This window comes from Arvicanthis niloticus, chromosome 9 (assembly GCF_011762505.2).
Source record: "Arvicanthis niloticus isolate mArvNil1 chromosome 9, mArvNil1.pat.X, whole genome shotgun sequence".
Taxonomy (NCBI): Eukaryota; Metazoa; Chordata; class Mammalia; order Rodentia; family Muridae; genus Arvicanthis; species Arvicanthis niloticus.
The window spans coordinates 57,435,345-57,457,233 of NC_047666.1; the positions used below are offsets into that span (position 1 = coordinate 57,435,345).

At 44.9% G+C, this 21,889-nt stretch overlaps 1 protein-coding gene and 1 long non-coding RNA gene across 2 annotated transcripts in view; one reads left to right on the forward strand and one right to left on the reverse strand.

Moving 5' to 3' along the window:
• Positions 1 to 21,889, reverse strand: part of Wnt5b (Wnt family member 5B) — a 96,715-nt gene that overhangs the window by 55,682 nt on the left and 19,144 nt on the right. The window lies entirely within an intron of this gene.
• The window catches only part of LOC143443517 (uncharacterized), a 33,729-nt gene continuing 30,623 nt past the window's right edge, over positions 18,784 to 21,889 (forward strand). Inside the window, exon 1 of the long non-coding RNA XR_013112597.1 lies at positions 18,784 to 18,848. This is a non-coding gene — a long non-coding RNA (uncharacterized LOC143443517). The remainder of the gene's footprint in view (positions 18,849 to 21,889) is intronic.

Sequence of the window (21,889 nt, forward strand, 5' to 3'; positions counted from 1 at the left end):
AAAATACTAGAAAGAGCGGGACTGAATAGCACACAACACCTCTCTACCTCATCACTGGGCCTGCTACCTGCCTACTGCCCGCCTGCCGGGCCATGGGGAGGTGGTGCCACCACAGGTCCTGGGTGCCAGTCCAGCTTCATTCTGTGGTTTTGTTACATCTGTGAGAAGAAAAGGGAAGGCTGTAGCTTTTTCCTGCCCTTCAAGGCCATGCAAATGTAAACAGGAGAGATCTGCCCAACTGTACGGAGCCCATACATTTTCTCACGTTCCTCAATGGTGACACGCTCTTAACACACAGGGATGCTCTTCAAGCCACTTCCTTGGACAGGACCTTTCCACTGAGGAGGAGCTTGCTGAAGGGAACAACCACGTTCTGATGGCTCCCCAGAATCCAAGCACAGTCAGCCCCCTAGAGCTCATGTTAGCTTCCTTGACACACACAGAAAGCAAATGCGCCTCCCATCCCCAATGTGCTGATCTCATACTGAGCAACTACCTGGCAGAAGCAGACAGATCTCTGAGAGTTCAAGGCCAGCATGCCTGGCCCAGAGAGGCCTGATGGGAACCAGGGGCCCTCAAGAGTTTCTGATGGGTACTTCTGAGGGTGGCAACAGCTAGAAGTTCTGGAATATCCCTGATAAATGAGAGGAGCACCTCCCAGGCAATTCCTGGTGACACTATTGGTGTCCCCTCCTCTTGCCATTAAGTCATGCACTGAGATCTACTCTGCAGAGTAGACAGACACAGGATAGATACGTGTGATTTCTTCCCTTCAACGCTAGCAGCGTCCTGAGCTTTCAAAGCTAAAAGAAGAAGAAGCCGCCCTGGCGAGCAAAGGGGGACAACCCTGCAGTAGGTCTGTATTTCCATTTTAATGAAGCTTTTTTTTCCTCTCTTGGGGCTTTGTTTATCTGTCTATGTAAGTCCATGCAAAAATATTATTCTTAGAGTCCAGCCTGTCCACACGTGTTTGTACAGACTTCTAAAGGCAAGCTCTAGAGACATCTGATGTTGCATTTAGATCTTCCCCATCTAGTTCAGGGTGGCTTGTTTATTCACTACTAGCCAAAAGTACTTTGGAAATACACTATTGAGTTCATAAAAGATGAAGAAGAAAAAAAAAATCCCCTAACTTTTTCCAGCGCATTCCTTCAAAAACCTTCTCCATAGCACAGCGAGAACTGTCTTAGAATTGTTATATTAAATAACCCTACAAAACACCGAAGCCGAAGCCTAGGCAGGGTTTCCAAACAGGGCAAGGCAGGCTTCTGCTGACAGTGCACTGGCAAGGCCTCATCCCCAAAGCTTCCTGCTCACATCCGATTGTTCACGCAGGCAAGAGGCAGGACTTCAAAGCTTTGTGAGGCTTTGGGCTTTGTTTTTAAATCCCTGATGCTCCTGGATCAGTGGGAATGGCTCTGAAACCTCCTTCAGCTTTTTAACTGGGTGGCCATGTCCTCTGTCCCCACCTCCTCAGGTGCCTGCCAGGTGACACCAACTTTAACGGATTTTCATCTGACCCACCACTTTGCCAGTGTGGTCTTTGAGTGACCCACAAGAGAGTCACCTATGTACTCGCCAGATAAGCATGCAGGAGGGGGGCGGGAACAGGGTTCATCACCCACTTATCCCTCCCTATACGTTACTTCCTAACAATGTAGTTGGATCTAAAGGTAGCCTGCTTTAGAATTTTCATTCGCTGCCTGTCTCATGATGAGCAAAGTCTAGCCCCTTACGATGGGGGCTCCAAGCCTCCAGTGTCCCCAGGGACTGCAGCCTCCTAAATCTAGTCTTTATCAGGCCACACTCAGTCTTCCGTGTCCTTCCATGCATGTGCTGTATCTAGCTGGGAAACTCTTTCCTCCCTGTCTAATTGGGGAACTAGCCTCTGAGGGATTGCCCCAAGGAACTCTATAAAAGCGCCACTTCATAGTCCTGTGACCCACATGGTGTCTGAGCTCCTTCCTGTCTTTGCACTTCCGACTCTGTGCAGAAGAGGCCCAGTCGTCATGGGTGGTTGTGACATGTTTAGGTGACAGGTGTCTAAGTATGCAGTGTCCATCTAAGATGCCTATCTCTGAGCTGGGAGGAGACAGCAGTGACCAAACCTTAGTGCTAGTTCCACATACTTGCAGCCTGGCAGGAAGAGAGAGTCATGGGTAATTCTTAGATGTGTGATAGTGTTTTCTTTTGGTGTGTGTGTGTGTGTGTGTGTGTGTGTGTGTGTGTGTGTGTGTGTGTGTTTGTAGGGAAGATGTAGATGTTTGGTGTCTTCCTCAACGGCTCTCCACATTAATTTTTATTGTTTGAGACAAGGTCTCATTATATAGACCAGGCTGGCCTCAAACTCACAGAGATCCCCCTGCCTCTATCTCAAAAGTGCTGAGACTAAAGGCACGGTGACCACACCCAACTCCACATTATTTTAAATTAATTACTTAATTAATTTTGAGACAGGATATCTCACTGAACCTAAAGCTCACCGTTTCATCTAGACTGGCCAGCCAGCGAGCCCCCAGGATTTACCCGCATATCCTTAGAGCTGGGGTACAGAGCAGGATGCTGCACCCATCTTTCTTTATGTGGGTGCTGGGGATCAACATTCAGGTTCTCGTGCTTCTGTAGGAAGCACTTTACCCACTGAGTCATGCCCCCAGCTCCATGATGGCAGTTTTGATAAGACAAGTATTTGGTCCTCATCTGGTCCTGGTGTTAGAGAACGCCCAGACAGACAGACAGACAGACAGTGCCAAGACTCATCTTTGTGTTCCCAGCACTGCTATTGGAAGGTTCTGGATCTATTTCTTCCTTTTTTTTTTTTTTTTAAAAAAAGATTTCTTTTTATTGTTTTAGATTATGTGTATTTCTGAGTCTGTGTGTAGGTGTGTGCATGTGAGTGTAGGGCCCCAAGGATGCCAGAGGTGTTAATCCCCTGGAGCCGGAGTTTCAAGCAATTGTGAGCTGCTTGAAGCAAGCTCGGGGGACTAAGCTTGGACCTCTTGTAAAAATCACTTTTATTAACCCAAAGTAATTGTCATCTCTGATGCTTACTGCTTCCATCTGCTAACCCAGGCTTAGTCCCGGAAGTTTCCAGCCTCTGTACAATCCAGTCTAGGCCTAGAATGTTTTCAGCCTCTGAGACTTGCTGCTGAAAAGGCTCACCCTTCCTAGTTCTTTCTGATCTCTGGCTGGCTGGTTCAACTCAGCTGTTCTGGCTCAAACTCCTCTCCAAGCTGACTGATTCAATGTAGCTTCCCTTGCTCAGCCTCTCCTGAATTGCTCTGCTTGGCATCAAACTAACTTGGCAATCTATTCTAATCTTCTAGCTCCTGATCACTCTCTGGCTTGTTCTGTCTTCACCTGTGTCTAGCTTGTTCTCTGTCTGCAACCTGTCTCTCTGTAACCGTCTGGATAAAACTGCCTCCTCCCTTTCTCCTTCTGTGTCTCCGTCTCCTCCTCCTCCTCCTCCTCCTCCTCCTCCTCCTCCTCCTCCTCCTCCTCCTCCTCCTCCTCCTCCTTCTTCTTCCTCCTCCTCCTTCTCCTTCTTTCTCTCTGCACTGCTCTCTTAAGTAGCCTTCCTTTCCTCTTTTCATGAGAGTTGTGCATATCCTATTCTCTCAAATCTTTCTCTGATTCATCACTTTGTCTGCCACTCAATTAAACATCACTTTCAAACATGGGTGCTTCTACAAACTAACTTTACCATCACTGGGACTAAAGATGTGTACTAAGGGCTTGTCTATATTCCAGCCAGAGGGATTAAAGGTCTGTGTTAAGGGCTGAGCCACACCACAACTGGAAAGTTTTTTTTTCTGTAAATAACACAATCTTAGGATTCACAGTATGATCAAATATCCGGTAACAGCTTCTCTGCAAGGGCAGTAAGTGCTTTTAGCTCCTGAGCCATCTCTCCAGACCCTGAAGCTATTTTTAATTCCTGACCCATCTCTTCAGCCCCTGAATCTATTTTAAGTCAAGTGTCACTCAATGATAATGAATGGTTCAGTCCAAATCTCTGGGTCTATACACTCAACTACCAGACATCTCCACTCATGCATTACAGACATCTCAACCTAACACATGCCTATTAAATATTTTTCCTTCCAAGCCTTCACTCACCTGAATTTATAGTCTCCATAAAAGGCATTACCTGGCTAGCTGAACAATAAACCTGGGATTTATGTATGACCCCTGCATCAGGCCTGACCTTAAAGGTTCTGTTCCCACTGAATATGGCCACACCAGAAAGCAAGCTTCCACACACAGTCTTTGGGGGACACACTCAAACCACAGCACAGAGCATCATCCCATGCCTGTCAAACCTGCTTTACTTTATTATACCATAGAATGGAAAACTATATTCACAGCTAATTTATAGCTACACAATTAAAAAAAAAGATGTCTCAAGTATTAATGATTCAAATATTGATCCTTACATAAAGGAAACTGGCCGACTTACAGGAATTTTGTTCCATTTTTAATGAGGTAGGTTTTCATGTAGCCTGGGCCAGCCTTGAGTTCACTATACAGTTAAGGGTGACTCCAATCCTCTTGTCTCTACTGCCCAAATGTTAGGGTACAGGTTGGTACTACCCCACAGAAACTTTCAAATACAGTTTTACCCTCATTAGAATTTGTGTGTGTGTGTGTGCAAAGATGTGTATGTGTATATCTACAGGAACCTATGTACATGTATTGCAGTACATGCAGTGTTCTGGTCTCTCACTGACTACCTTATTCTTTTGAGACAAGGTCCCTCACTGAGTTGGGAGAGCTAGGCTGGTGGCCTGCAAGTCCCAGCAATCCTCCAGTTGATAGCACTGGGTGACAGGCACGTGTGACCAGTCATGTGTCACTGGAGTGACATGCATGTATGACCATCTAGCTTTTTACATAGGTGTTGGGATTCAAACTCAGGTCCTTACTATTACACAGCAAGTGGTCTTAGCCACTAAGCCATCTCTCCACTGTTCAGGTTTTCTTTATTTTGGTGAAAGGTCTCACTACAGAGCCCTGGCTGGCAAGTAACTTACTATATAGGCCAGGCTGGCCCTCAAACTTGAAAGATCCATCTGCCTCCTGAGTGCTGGGATTAAAGGTGTGCACCACTGCCTCTGGCTTCTGTCCTTTCCTCTGCTGTCCTTCTCTTTCCTTTTCCCCTTCCCTTCTTCCTCCTCCCTCCCTCCTTTCTTCCTTCATTCTTTTTTTTGAGACAGGGTTTCTCTGTGATTCCTGGCTGTCCTGAAACTCACTCTGTAGACCAGGCTGGCCTCGAACTCACAGAGATCTGCCTGCTTCTGCCTCCTGAGTACTGGGATTAAAGGTGTATGCCATCACTGCCCAGCCTGTGTCTTTTAAAAAAAAACATTCATCCTGTGCGTTTGTATGTGTTCAGGAGTGGGTACCACTGCATATGTGTGGAGGTCAAAAGACACCTTGTGGTTCTAATTCTCTTCTTCCAGTATGTAGGGTTCAGGGATCAAATTTGGGTCTTCAGGCTCGGCGGCAAGTGCCTTGACCTGCTGAGGGTCTCACTGGCTCCACACCTCATGTTTTCTCCGAACTATTATGTTGAACCACACATAAACTAGATACAGTTTTCTCACACAGCACTAGATTTTGAAAGAAGATTCTTTCCCGAGATTGTCCCCTATTGGTCACTTACGGTTTCCAGTGATGTTTCGGCTACCTCATTATTTCATGCTGAGAAGCTGCAAGCGCTTGCCCAGCTTCTCATGCCCTCCCTGTTCCCATGCATACGCCATATCCTGTCTGTCTTAGTTAGGGTTTTCCTGCTGTGAACAGACACCATGACCAATACAAGTCTTATAAAGGACGACATTTAGTTGGGGTTGGCTTACAGGTCAGAGGTTCAGTCCATTATCATCATTTTGAAACATGAAGACCAGGCTGCCCTAGAATTCACAGAGAACTACCTGCCTCTGCCTCCCAAGTGCTGGGATTAAAGGCGTGTGCCACCATGCTCGGCTTATTAGTGACACTTATTTGGGATTAATGTGCTTGAGTGCCACTGTGTTTGGCTCATCTTTCTTACAGCTTCTTGTAAGTCAGTTTTGCTGGTGACACATGCCCTTGATTTCTGTCTACCAGAAAGGACTTGTTGCTTTCCTTGTAAGGTTGATTTCAGTGGGTGCAGAACTTCAGGTTGACAGACTGTTTCTCTCGGTCCTGGAAATAATCCTCTCTGCTCTCTTCCTTGCTTGCCCAGTCCCTGAGCAGTCAGAAGTAATTCTTAATTTTTTGGTGTTCTTTCAGGATTGTTTCTTTGTCTTCAACTTCCTGTTATTTAAAAATATGTTCTTTGGGGGCGTTTACCCTGCTTGAAACACCGTGAGCTTCCTGGATCTGTGGTTTTGTGTCTGACGTTATCTTGCAGAAATTCTCAGCCATTGTTGTTTCAAATACCTCCTCCCCCTCTCATGTCCTTCTGGTATCCCCGTCACATGTGTTAGCAGCCCACTGTACTTGTCTCATAGTGCTTTTTTAGTGGGGAATTCCAGACATGATCTCACTGGCCTTGTCTGGCCTGGAACTCACTCTGTAGATCAGAGTAACTTAAACTCAAAGAGATCCTCCTGCCTCTGCCTCTGGGGTGCTGAGATTGAAAGTGTGCACCCCACCTGGCTGTCTCGTGGTTTTTATTCTCACCTCTTTATCTCAAACCCTCTCTCCTCCCAGATTTTCAGCATTGGTGGTTTCTCCTTCACTCAGAGACTCTCCTTAGCTGTGTCCACCGAAGGCACTCCTTGCCTCTGTTGAGTGGTTTTGCTGTGTGGCAATCGCTGTTCCATCTCTCCCGCACACACTGCTCACCTGTCCTTACAAGCTGCAGACCTTCCTATTACAGCCCTGGCACATTCATCATAGCTTTAAATTCCTCGTCTGTTAGAGCTGAGTCTGCCTCATGTTTACTGGTCTCAGTATTTGCATTTTAGTCTGTCTTGCAGTTTTTTTTTTCTTCACAGCCAGACATGACTGATGTCTTAGTCCATTTCCTATTACTATAACAGAATGCCTGCAACTGAGTAATGTATACAGGAAAGAAGTTTCCTCGGGCTCAAGTTTCTGGAGAGTGGAAAGTCAATGATTGAGTACCAGATCTGGTGAGGTTTTGCTTGCTTCGCAGTAGAACGAACACACACACACACACACACACACACACACACACACACACACACACGGTATAGAATGGAAAGAGTGGGCAGGGCCCCTCATTCCTGCATCACTGCACTTTCAGACTTGTCTTTTGTTTTTGTTTCAGCTAAGATTCTTGTGGAAAACTAGCCAAGTCACTCTTTCTTTTAGGAGACTTAGAGTAAATTTGACCCCTAACAATGTTGGACTGAGCATGCCCATAAGTGCTTGTGACTACCATATTTCCGTTTTTTGAACTATGACCTTAAATTGAAGATGCTCAGGAATGTGCTCATGGGTTTGAATACTTTGTCCTACATTGGTGACACTGTATGCATGTGTGTGTTGGGGGGTGGGGCACAGGGGTGGCTGTGGAACCTTTAGAAGGTAGAGTCTTGCTGAAGGAAGAACATCACTAGGGGGTAGGCTTGCCCCATTTTCAGTTTGCAGGTGTTCAGCTTCCTGCTCCATTGTCCCCAACCATGATGGACTCTCCCTCTGGGACCATGAGCCAAAATAAATGCGTCTGCAAGTTGCTTTTCGTCACAGTATCTCATCACCACGACAAAAGGAAAATGATACAGGCAAACACACTCAAAGCAGTAACTGAGAGAAAGAAACTGCTGTGTATAGGCATTCAGTAATATAGTGGTATGTGCAAGGTGGGGCTTGGGGTGTGGGAAGATGGGGAGGAACATTCCTAAGATGAGATCTCAGTGTTTTGGTGAGCCTGTGTCCTGGACTGTGAACTTCATGAGTGCGCTATAGTATTTGCTGTGGGCGGGTGTGTGTGTGTGTGGGGGGAAGAGTTGTGATTTCCAAGCTCTCTACATGATGGATAGGAAATGAGACCTTCTACCCTTTCGTGTTAAAGATGTGTGAGTGTGTGTGTTTACACATACATGTTCACACAAATGATCTCTATTGCTGAGGAAAAAAAATACAATTACACCATGGTAGCTGCACACAAGGAATCCATAACCCCCAAGAAAACACACCTGGATGGCCTGTCTCCTCATTCCCCTAGAGGCAGGGGAAGGACTCTATTTCAGACCCTGTTCCTCTCTGAAACTCGAAAGGTTTCTATCACCTGACAAATCATTATCACCTGCTAATGATGTCTGCTGAGCTCCGAGATGTGAAGGAAATTCCCTGTGCATCCCACAGATGCACGTCCTTCCCCGGGGGCCTCTTCCCATTTGAACAAGAACACATGCCTTCTTCTTCTTTTTTACATACTGTTTGGGTCTGCAGCTGAGTTTCTTACTGTCTCTCTGGTCCAGAGGAGTCATCTTCTACTTTTATGAACTGGGTTGAATCATTTTACTTCCATAAATCAGGGAATACTTTATGAAGGATGAAGAATTAAAGAGGCCTTGGGGTGGAGGAAGGAAGTGGGAAGGCACATGACACGGCTGAGCAGCCAGGCCAGGCCTCTTCAGGATGGGAGAAAGTTGAAGGCGGTGATTAGTCGGTCTGGTTTGGAAGGTGGGAGACCTTCTTTGATGATCATGGAAAAGTTGCAGGGACATTTCAAGAAGAGGCAGACTAGACAAGAAAAGAGGCCTATTCAGGCTCTGACTTTCCCTAACAAAGTCCACTGCCAACTTTACCTTCCTTTTGCTGCTGAAGACCTTGGAATTTATTTTTCTGGACTCTGCTATGTATGTCTAGGTCTGGGACAAAACCAAGCATCCTTTTGTTGCCTCAGAGGTCCTTTGTGGCTGTGCTCTTTTAAGGGTCCCAGGGCACAGGTTGTCTATGGGTGACCCTGGTTAACAGCATGCCTAATAGTACAGACACTGATAGGCAGGCATTACAGTAGATCACAAGAGTTATAATGAATTGTAGGTGTTACAGTGGCTCCCAGGTGTTACAGTGGCTCCCAGGTGTTACAGTGGCTCCCAGGTGTTACAGTGGCTCCCAGGTGTTACAGTGGCTCCCAGGTGTTACAGTGGATCAAAGATGTTATAGTGGACCACAAAGGTCCAGGAATAGTTATCTCATTTAGTAGTTTTCAACTTTTTCCCCAAAGAATTCAAATTTTCACAAAATCATGTTTTGACATAAAAGGACTAGAAACATTTACACAGCTGAATGTTGGGGAGAGGAAAGGACCCCTACTCTCTGTTAAGCAAGAACTATCTCAAAGTTCAGTCTCAAAATCTGTACTCTGCAGGTATGCTGTTTTAGGAGACAGAGGCAAGAGGGTCATAGGTTCAAGGCCAGTATGGGCTACACAGCAGGAGCAGATGTAGACAATATGCCTATGCCTTGATTCACCCCTCTGTTTTGACAAGTGCACAAAGGGCTCAGATAAATGGTCAGGGCCAGAGACCTGGGGACAAAGCCTACTTTTGATCTGTATTTGTCCATTCTCTCTACTCTAACACGCTATCTCTGAGGATATCCTCTGAGCTCATGGGACTACGACGTGGCAACCATCAGCCACAAAAATGACTGACTCAGTGCTTTCCCCATGCCAGCCTCGTCCTGAGACAGGGAGGGTTACTTCTTTCTGCCACATTAGCTCCAACTGGTGAGTCCAAATTCCTCTTGGCGAAGTAATATAGGTCAAATTCCATTAAGCATATATCACCACAATGAAAACATGTTTTAAAATGCAAACACAGCCAGGATCTACAAACAGCAGTGAGACTTAATTAGCCAAAGTTTAACAGTAGCCTAGATGAGAATTTAGACGGTGTGCGGGATTTTGTGGTACAATTCAGTCTATATTGTATCTGTTTGCCTCAAGAATCAAGAATTTAATGCCAAATGGCTTCCGAATTACTTACTATAAATGTGGTTGGTTGCATATCACAAAGCCCAACACTAGGATACCCCTATCCCAGAACCACTCTGGAGCATACCCACCCCATCTCGTTAGCGGTCAGATAGTGAATTCCAATATAGTTTGTTATGCTGGCACAAAGAAAAGAAAAAGATCAACATGCACACAGTAGGTCTCAGAGAACCTAAGTTCACCCAAAGTCTCAGGCTGCTGTCTCTCTCTGGGAGGGGCTCTGTGCTCACCTCATCTCCTAGTCGTGGTGTTATTTACACAACCTTATTAGAGTAATTCTGTTCAAGACCCTTTTGAAGGACGAGGTATGTTGGTTGGGTTTTTGTCAAGTCAGAGTCATTTGGGAAGAGGGACTTTCAATTAAGAAAATTCCTCTGCACGATTGGCCTGTAGGCAATTCTGTCAGGCATTTTCTTGATTAATGTTTGCTATCTGGAGGCCCAGGGCCAAGCCCACTGTAGGCGGTACCAACCCTGAGAAGGTTGTCCTGAATTATATAAGAAAGCAGGATGAGCAAGCCATGGGAACAAGTCAGTGAGCGCGGTGCCTCCATGGCCTCTGCATCAGCTCCTGCATCTAGGTTCCTTGCCCTGCTTGAGTTCCTGTTTTGTCGTCCCTCAGTGAGGGACTGCTGTTAACCCTTTCCTCACCAGCTTGCCTTTTGCCAGTGTTGTTTTTGTTTTTTTTTAAATCACAGCAATAGAAAGCCATGTGAGAGGAAAGCCACGTGAGAGTTTGAAGTGAACGTCTATACACACAGGAGAAATTCTAGGGTAGTGTGGAGGCAGGCCAAGGTGAGCACTTCCCAGGCAGGCTGAGGTGAGCATCTTCCTGGCAGGCAGACCCACCCCATTCAGCTGGAATTGATCAAGGAAACAGCCGCAGTGGACTAGGCCACCAGGAAGGAGGAAAACATCTACCTGGAATATAATAAATTCAAGGCCAAGCTCCAAGAAAAACATCAACTTGGAAAGAAAACATTTCAGATGACAAGGTTGAGACTGTCTCTGGGATGTGGCCACTTAGGTCTCTTCTCATGCCCGACAGCTGGGATCATGGCCCGTTTCTCAGGGCCTGGGTCCTTGGCACGCAATGCCTTTAGGGTGATGGAACCGAGTCCTCTGTGAGTCGTCTGGGAAGAGGACTGGGCATAGGGCCAAATCACACCCTCTTCCCAAGGACTCTCAAACACCAGCCCCAACTTGAAGCCTGGTGTCAGAACAGTTCATGCCAGGGGACTCTGAACCCTGCTTGCCCTCACCCACTCTGGTACCTCTGCCCCAGAAAGGGATGGGGATTTAAAAACATTGAAAAAACCAAACAAAACAAGGAAGAGAAGATGAAACACTTGTAAAGCTAGTACCCCGCTGTCACACACTCCGATGTCAGTGCCCCAGGCACCCTGCTGACAGTGGGTAAATGTTTCACAGCCTTGTGTCACCTGTCAGAGCAGTGAGGCTAAGTCAGAACTGAGAACTCAATAGCAAGAGGCTTCTAAGTATCTCAGACTCTCGATGCCTTCGAAGTACACACCGCTTCTGAATAACCTAGCGTTTTTTGGAGGCTAACTGGGCATGGAGCATACACTCTATAGAGCTCCACAGGGAGACGCTGGGTTCAAAACTCAAGCTGTGCCAGCTGGCAGACTCGGTGACAGAGCATTTGCTTATCGAGCAGAAGATTCTGGATTTGATTCCCAACACTTAAAGAATTAAACATTACATTGAAGATCCCTTGTATAGGATGGGGGATATGACCTCTGCACATCTGCTTCCTTGTCTCCGGAAAGGGACTATGGAAACCTACCTCAGTCTCGGTTAGATTGAACGTATCAGCACAGCAAGCAACCACAATAGTATCTAGGGTGGATGCTCCATCCAATTAGCACTCACCAGTGAGGCACCTCACTACCTACGGTACTGTGCTCAGTGCTGGAACTGGGTCAGGCTCGGGACTGCCTACATGGGAGTCAGTAAGCAGCAGAGTGTCATCTATGAGGTACTGGGTGGCTCTGCTTAGATCCAAGATGCCCAAATCTGACTTAGAAGCACATACGTGGATATGTCTGTGATGAGGAAAACATCTGATAATGTTGTGATCAGGCCTCTCCACAAGGAGGCTGGATGCGACTAATGGTTCTCATACTTGACCCTGTATCAGAATTGTCTGGCCAAGCCTCTCAACACATGGGGCTCCAGGATCTGTCATGAGTTTTCAAATATTCACAAGTTTTTAAATGCAGATACCTTCAGGTTGGTGCACATGTGAAAAGGACTTTTTCGAGACAGGGTCTCATTATCTATGTAACCCAGGCTGGCCTGGAACTCGTGTAGACCAAGCCTATTTCTCTCCCCTAAGTGCTGAGATTAAAGATATGTACTCCTACCCTAGGCTTGCAACTTGAGTTTGCATGGAAATGTTCATTATAAATCAATTTAGTACAGAGATTTTGGGTTGAAGGTTTTGTGTGTGGGTTGATGACCCCCTCCTTCCACTGAAAGTCCTGCCTAGCTATAGGAGGTGGTCATTTCAGTCTCCATATACCCGCCAGTAAGGTCACCCCTAGACTCATCATAGCCTTTCCTATCCCAGGACTCCAGTTATGTAAGTTCCACAAGCAGAGGCCCCAGTGCTAGACAGACAGGAAATGGCGCTTACCATAGGCCTTGGAGAGAAGACTAGAACCTGACCTTGAGAAAGAATACTGTGGAAAACAACAGTCAGGCTGAGGACATAATGCTTGAATGGGAATGATGGGAAATGAGATTAGCATGATAGATTGAGACCAGCTCTATCCATCCATCTGTCCATCCACCCACCCACCCATCTGTCCATCCATCCATCCAAGCAACCATCCATCCAAATGATAAGTATCAACTTATCCCAAATCCCTAAGAACAGGAAGAAAAAGATGGTCCTGGCCAAGGCGTCTAGTCGGTGTGGTTAAAACCCCACTCAGAGAAGAGGCCAGTTGCTAGTAGTGCTGAAGGACCAGGGAGCGGAGGGAGACTGTAGAACATGCTGAAGGCAGGGGAGACAAAGGCATCACCAGTTGCATTGCATCTTCTAAGAAGGGTGTGCTGGAAGAACTAGCTTCCAATTCTTCTGGATGCAGCTCTCACTTGGGAACAGTGCCTTACAGAGATAGCCGCATTAAAACAAGACCATTTGGTGGGGCCTGATTCAGAATGACTAGTAGTCTTTGAAACCCCTTAGACAGTTGAGGTTTTGGAGCAATGGCTCAGCAGTTAAGAGCACGCTGCTCCTCCGGAGGACCTGTGTTTGATTCCCAGCACTGACACGGTGGCTCACCACTGTCTGTAACTCCAATTCCAGGGGATCCTACACCCTCTTCTGGCCTCAGAATTTCAAACACAACATTTGAATGTAGACACAGATGGACACGCAAGAGCATAATGGTAGAGATGCAGGAAAAACATCATGCGAAGGCAGTGGAACGGAACATTACAGCCATGGTGCCCACAATTGCCAGGCAGATTCAGAGGAAAAAGGCCTTGGGCAGGACCAATGCCATTACCACCTTGCTCTTGAGTCTCAAGCTTCCAGAACTGACTCTGACGCAACGAACTTCTGAAGCCTGAAGCCACTACTGTGTGGTGCCTACATGTGTAGCGTAAAAACGAAGACACCAGGGGTCATATTGAGCACCCTGGATTAGCTGACTAAGCACCAGGAGTCGTGCTTACAGCAAGTGTTTAATAAGTGTTCACTGAGACGAGAGGGGTGCTGGAGAAAAGGAGGGGGAAAGAAATTCCCCATGTCCCAAACTTTTTTTTTTTCAACAAGAGATTTACTTTATTTTGAATTATGTGCATTTGCGTGCATCTATGTGGGGGTTTGTGCACATAAGTGTAGGTGCACTTGGAGACCAGAGGCATTGGATCTCTGGGAGCTACAGGCTTCTGTTAGCGTCCTGACATGCGTGCTGGCTACTAAACTTGGGTCCTCTGGAAAGTCAGCAAGCACTGTCAACCACAGAATCATCTCTCCATCTCCCTCCTGTCCAAAGGTTTAATATCTCTCTCTCTCTCTCTCTCTCTCTCTCTCTCTCTCTCTCTCTCTCTCTCTCTCTCTCTCTCTCTCCCCATTACAGCAGTGAACAGCAATGTAATACAACTTGAATGCTCTCCTGTCTTGTAATTTTCTCTGCTAGACAAATTAGCCCATTACCTTTAATGTGTCCCAGGACACAGGCAGAATGCAACCAGATTCTCTGCCAGAGTATCACAGGAATAGTCCACGACAGTTCCAGACACCCCTCTTCCCCTCTGAGACCTCAAGAACCAGGCTTCCACTATGTGTGTTTTTTTCTCAGCATTCCTGTCTTCTAATCACCCATCAGAGTGGTCCATCCATGTTTGAACTCTAGTGAGGCTTTTGTGCCCTACAGTCACAAATCTTCCCATGGTTTCTTCTGCAAACCAGTTCCAGAGACCTGAGAACCACATGGCCAGGTCTGTCACAGCAACAGCCCAACTCTTGGTACCAATTTTCCAAATTACCATCTTTCCTTGTTGTCTGATAAATACCTCATAAGGACAAACTTAAGGGAAGAGGGCCTAATTTTGCTTACAGTTTACGGGGATACAGTCCATGGGGAGGAAACCTCAGCAGCAGAGGCTTGAGACCGCTCATCACACTGCACAGAAGTCAGCAAAGAGAAGCCAACGAATGCTACTGCTGGCCGTTTACTTCTTATGTAGCCCAGCACTTAGGGTGGGCCTCCTACCTAATTAACTTAGTCTAGAAAATCTCTCACAGCCAGGCCCAAAGATGTTTCCAGGGTGATTCTATATTCAATTGACTATCAATATAAACTACCACAGTGGAATATCCCATTCCCTAAGAAAGAGGCCCAGAAAGGCAAATTTTAACACTTGGTTTTATGCAGAAAATCAGGTACCAAAGTTGGGTGTTATCTGTTGAGTGTAAATTTTTTTTTTAAGATTTATTTTATATATGTAAGTACACTGTCGCTGTCTTCAGACACACCAGAAGAGGGTATCAGATCCCATTACAAATGGTTGTGAGCTACCATGTGGTTGCTGGGAATTGAACTCAAGACCTCTGGAAGAGCAGTCAGTGCTCTTAACCACTGAGCCATCCCTCCAGCCCCCTGTTGAGTGTAATTTAAAAACACACTATTGTCTTTGTCTGTGACCTTGGCCCACGCTGTGACCTCTCCTGGTTCCCTTTGCTCCATCCAGCTTAGCCCATGGACGGCTCAAATATGAAAACTTTAAACAAAAACTCAGGGGAGCCTCAGCTTACAGATAGAGTCCCCTGCTATAAGCTAGAGAAAGACAAAAAAGAGGAAGGAGGAGGAAGAAGAGGAAGAAGAAGAGGAAGAGGAGGAGAAGGAGGAAGAATAAGAGGAAGAAGAGGAGGAAGAGGAAGAGGAGGAAGAGGAGGAGAAAGAAGAAGAGGAAGAGGAGGAGGAAGAAGAGGAAGAAGATGAGGAGGAAGAGGAAGAGAATAAAGACTACTGCCTCCAACAACAAATACAGGCTAGATCAAATATAAAAATACTTTAGAGATGTTTTTAAAAAATCTTACTAGATTACTCAAATTCTTCAAACATGGGCTCCATGAGAATTCTAAGTTAAATATTCCTGACATGACAGAATTTTAAAAAGCCTAAAAATAAAATTATTCAATAAACAAAAGATAATGCTTTAAGGAAATTTATAAAAATTTTACAAGATAACTCAAATTCTTTGAACATGGGCTCCACGAGAATTTTGGGTTAAATATTCCTGACATGACAAATAAAAAGTCTAAAAATAGACTCATACAATATTTGTTTAGTTTATTTGTTTTTACATTGTTTTAATTATCAAATTGGGTGTGATTTTGAGTTCTGTGGTTATATTACTATTCCCCTGGGAGAGAGGTCAAGTGAAAGGCTTTTCTGGTTACTGGCTCAAAGACATGCTATTTTGGGAGAAAAGCTCTACATTTGTGTTGACAGAAAAAGAGATTAGGCTCTAGACCCCTTCCAGAGTTATATTTATCAGATATGACAGACAGAGACACCCTAACGAACTAGAAAACAATCAAAAGAATCAAACAGGACAGGTAGAGATTCTCCATGCAATCCTTCATCATGGCATAAATGAAGACTTATGATTGGTTGTTACTAAAATTGATTCATAAAAAGGACAGCTGTCTTTCACATGCTCAAACAAGGAGTAGAATTTCATCCTTAACTACTATACACCCTATGGAGACCAATACAACCCACGCAGATATCTTGATGGTACTTAAGTCTGTCTTGAGATTTGTATATTGCAGAGTGTACAGCTTTGGCGAGATTCTTCCTTAGAGATGCTGAACTCACCTGAGTCATGGATTCCAGGTTGTCTGACCTCAGTCAACCTTTCAGACGGATTCAGTCAGAACTTCAGTCAAGCCCTGAGCCTTCTAAGCATCAGAGACTGGATAACAACTGCTGGCTTGGCTTTCTCAAGGCCTAGGCAAATCTGCTGATTTTCCTACCCCTTCCCTCCCCTTTAAAGATTTTTCATAGCCAAAAGAAGTTATGGAGAGTCATCAGCCCAATTCCCTGTGTTTGGGGTTCTGGTAATGGTTATTTTACAAATTATAAAGAGGTTGTCACTCAAGGAAATTTGAGAATGGTCATAATTTTGAACAGGGAGGAAATAGGTGGAATTGCTTATGTAACCATAATTTTAATTGATAAAAATCTTTATAATTGATAAAGTTAAAATTATATTTTCTTACATTGGTACAAATTATTTTGACACAGATTTAAGGTTTCTCATTGATATAAATGTCTTATATTGACACAAAAATTGAGATTAATATTGTTACTTTTAATAGGCATTGTGCCTATACAACACATTTAGAAACACAAAGCTTAGATCTAGCCTTTCCATGACTGCTATTACAAACTGTTTTCAAACGCTTGAACAACGTGAGTTAAGGGCCAGCTGAAAAAACTCATGGTTATGTTTTATTTCTAATTTAATTACAAAGGATGTTTTCAATACATTTCAATTAAAAATACCTGAAAATAATCAAAGTTTAATAGTTCAGATTACATATATATAATATTATATATATGTAATAACATGTCAAAAATGTAAAAAACCCATAAAATATAACATTTAATGATATTTAATCATTTGACAATGAGACATACCTGCTCCAGGCAATAACCCTTTCTTAGTTCAAAGAAGATACTGAACATCTTCACCTCCAGACAAGGTTACTCATCGTGCCAACACAGACACTGAGCATAAATTGCCCATTTCATCTGCAGACAATACTGTCCAAAGAAGGACAAAGTTTACAGAATAATAGACTGTTGGCTTTGCTGAGATAGGGCCAGTGGCCCTTCAACTAATTCTACATTGTAAGTCTGTCAGATAGATGATCCTTGGCCAGGAGGCCAAAGACAGATATAAGCTCCTAGGTTTTTAAGAATGGGGGTGGGGGGGCTGTTTAAATAATCAACCGTCTCTACAAATTGATTACGTTTCAGAAGCTATGTTTTGTGCTTCCTATATTTTCAAGTAATATTTAGTTGTTCTCAGATTTCTGCTGGGATTAAAGACTAATTTTAGTCTCATAATCAAACTCAAGTAATTTAACATTGAGAACGAGTTTATAGAATGGATGACGGTTTTCAGATGACATTACAGCTAAAATCTAAACATAATCCAAGGATAGAACCATAATTCTTTCAGTTAGGAAATATGGCAAAGTACTTTGTCTAATTGACAAGTCGATGGACTGGATGCCATTTGTAACTCATACTATATAATTTACTTAATTATGTTTTTGTTCATTTTTTTTTTTTTTTTTTTTTCTTTTTATTGGACAGAAAAGGTGAAGTGTAGGGGAGGTGCTGACACTAAAGTCTGGTTTCCTAATTGGTTCTTGATTTGGTCAATAAAGAATGCAGGAGCCAATTGCTGGGCAACACGGGTGGGACTTCCAGGTCCCAGGAAGAGAGGAGATGCAAGGAAAGAGAAGAGGCTTTTCAGCCAGGCCTTGGAAGGAGAAGCAGGAAACAACCATGTAAGATCTTGGGGAAGCTAGAACCCGCAGCCTCTGCCACTGGCAGATAGCCAAAGAGGTTGGCAAAGACTGGCTGATATAGGCTAGCTGTTAAGGTTAGGACAGGAGATTCTGCTCCCAGCAACTGTGCTATCCGGCAAGCTCTAAAATAATGAAGCTGTCTGAGTTTTTCATTCCTTGGAGCAAAGGTAGGCAGAGATAGAAGCCAGGTCAGTGATGGCGGCTTGGGGAAGCTAAGCTGGGAGGAACAAAAGAGAAGCCAAGAGGGAGCTGGTGGAGCATGGACAGCAGCTCCTGGCACTGCAATTGATCGATTGATCGATTGATCGGATGGAGCAAAGGGAACCAGGAGAGGTAAGAGCACAGGCCAAAGTCACAAAGACAATAGTATGGTTTATTTTATTTAATTTTTATTACACGCAACAGACAAAGCCGTGAGTGCTCTTTTGAATGAAATGGATCCCCTTATAAAAGAGGTCGAAGGTTGAGTCTGTATCCTGCCACGGAAATCACTGATCTTTTCTAGAAGTTTTCTAGTAGAATTTTGGGAATCTCTTATGTATTCTGTCATATCAACTTCAAATGGGGATAATTTGAGTTCTCCTATTTGTATTTTTAATTTCCTTTTCTTATCTTACTGCTTTATCTAGTGCTTCAAGCACCATATTGAAAAAGAGTGAGGATCATGGACAGCCTTATCTTGTTCCTGATTTTAATGAACTTGGTTCTAGTTCTTTATTTTTTTTCCCCCCAACAGGCTCTTGTTATGTAGCCCAGGATGGCCCTGAACTCTTCATCATCCTGAGTGCTGGAATTGTAGGTATGAAACTCCTCCCGTCTTTCAGTCCTTGCTTAATATTTAGATTGTAGGTAATAGGATTTTACCCCAAAGTGTGAAACAATGAAGCAGACAGAATTGTCCTAGTGTTTGGGAAATGATATTCATCACCAGGAGCCTCCTCCTGTGGCTAAGTACAGCATCACTACCATAGCCCTCCAGAAACAGAACACACTCAGACTGCAACCAGAAAACTACAGCATATTAACTCACTCAATCTCTCTTTCTCTCTTCCTCTCTACCTCTCTCTCTCTCTCTCTCTCTCTCTCTCTCTCTCTCTCTCTCACACACACACACACACACTCACTCACTCACACATATTCATACTCATACACACATATACTCATACACACTCACTCTCACACATACACACACATTCACACTCATACACACTCACTCACACATACACACACATTCACACTAATACACACTCGCATATACAATTCATACACTCTCACACATACACACACATTCACACACACACACACACACACACATACACACACACACCTTGCTATCTAGCTGAGGATGACCTTGAACTCCTGATCTTCCTGCCCCCACATCTTAAGTGATGGTGCTAGAACTCTAGGCTTGATCAACCATGCTCAGCTTAATGTTTTTTCCACTCTTGGAGATGGAACCTAGGGTCTCACACATGTTGTTAGGTGTCCCACCACTAAACTATAGCCCTATAATTTATATAATGTCATGGTATCATTGGCATCAACTGTTAATTTTTCCTGATAGGCAGCATTCTAAACTTCCCTTTTATATACAGAAAAGGTATGGGAAAATCCAATGATTCTTTGCCACATTATGAGTCCATGTCAAATTCAAAGAGACAAAGTATCGAAGAGACCAGGTAATAAGCTGCCATTTCACACATTCTAAGTTTTCATATTTTTATTGCAATTTCTTAGTATTTGCATCTTTACATGTGACATTTGGGTTTCACTTTGTTACACATTCATTTGCAGAAAGTTTAAGAATAAGCAATGAAGGGAAAGAGTGCTGGCAACTCCTTTCCATAGGAAAGCCACTCTGGTGCAGCACAGCCAGCAGGGAAATGTTCTACATTCATTTTATACCCTTCAGGCTGCTGTGTGAAATTCTCTTCTTTTTAGGTAACAGATGGCAAAGTGGAAATCAGCAGGGCTGGTAGCATGAGCATGTTAGTCAGGATGCAGCACAGTTAGAGTCCAGTCTCCACTGCCTCCAGGGTCTCTCAGCACCCAGGTCTGTATCAGGATGACCAGAGTCCTGGCCCATCAGCACCCCCAGTCCTTTGGCTGCAGTGGGGTAGCTGGGCTTTGAATGAATGTATTCTCCAGGCAGTGGCTCCAGGCAGGGACTCATTTAGGTGTTTGAGAGCCAGTCAGTATCTGGTGTAGGCATGGAACAGGCATCTGAGTGAACGTCTAGTTCCAGCACTGTGGGCAGCTGCTAGCCAGATGGGCACCACGACGCTGAGCCTGCCAGGCCCTCCCTCCACACCCTGTACACCTTCCTGCCAGTGGTTTCCTATTAGATGGCCCTCTCCATACAGCCTCTGCTCAGAGTCTCCTCCAACACTCTCCATGGGTTTCCTGCACCTTTTCCCTGTTGGGCCTCTGTTCTCCTCACTGCCCCGCCCCCATCCCCCCCACCCCCACCCCGCATCTGGCAGAGTTTTCTCTCTTACTGTCAGTCTGTGGTTTCTTCAGAGTCCCTCCTCAAAGGCCGACTGTCCTGAATCTGAGTGGATTCCTCACATGGCAGTGTTCCTGCTGGTTCCTTGCCTGGCAGCTCCATCAGAGAGGGTGTGCTCATCTGACACAAATTCACCCAGACCTGCCTTGGGCATGGTGATAAATAGAGGGGTTCTTTTTAAATAGCCCGAGCATGTTTACGCCAGACAGCTACAGGAATGCGCAAGGTTTTCTATAAGAAGTTATATGTGTGAGCATCGTTGGGAGCTTGGAGGAGACTGCCACATGTCCACGGAGGGTAGAGGCAGCAGGATCGCAGAACCCTGCAGAATGCTGTCACAAGACTGCATGTGCGAAAGAAAGGGCACTGCACACAACTACAGGCCATGGGTGACAGCCACAAGCATGCGAATTCAGGAATCTTGTTCAGAAGGAAGCAAATGGTTCTTTGAGGCTCTGATGCCGGATGTGTATGAGAGGGAAGGGAAGAGGACCAGAATCAAGAAGGCCATGGAACATCCTCTCTCAAGAATGTGGTCCATGTGTCACGCTGACTCTGACCTCTGACCTCTCTGGATTATGTGTCAATCCTTATTTTTTATTTGAGAAAATACAGAACACTTTCCCCTACGCAGTGGTCCACAGCTGAGCCAAAGGCTCGCAAACATGACTGCTGTAGCAACAGCCACATGGGTGGCATCAGAGCCTCAGCTCTGGAGCGTTTACCCACCTCTGACCTGGCAATGGTTCGCCTCAGCCACTTACTTGGAGCAAAGAGGAGTCCACAGTTAAGAAGTATGGGGGGCGTGATTCACACCGTGTAATACATTACATTTCCGTGGTAAGCGAAGAAAAATAATTTGGCCAAAATCATCATTTTTTCTAACATTTTGATCACATTAATTAGTCACTAAATATCTACCACCCTGAAGAGAGAGGTGAACGTTCAACTGTGTTGGATCACAGCCTCTTTCAGCCCTAAAACCTGCTGCTTTGTGGACAAAGACTACATCATGTAGCTAGAACTAATAATGATAAAATGTAACGGGGTGGGGGGGGGAGGGGAGGCGGGTGGTACAGCTGTGCTCACATTAATTCTAACAAGACGATGGGCCTGTGCTGGGCCCAAGTGGGGAAGAGTGGATGGCAATGGTGATGGTTGGGTGGGGAGCAGAGTGGCCATAGTCAGGAGAGAAGTAACACAGGAAGGGGGGAAAACAACACACAAGCTGACAGACCACACCAGGAAGCCTCAGTCAGGTATAAAGCATGTGGAAGACTGCAAAGCACAAGGCTGTCACAGAAATTTCTATATACCAAGAAAGATTCAGGTGG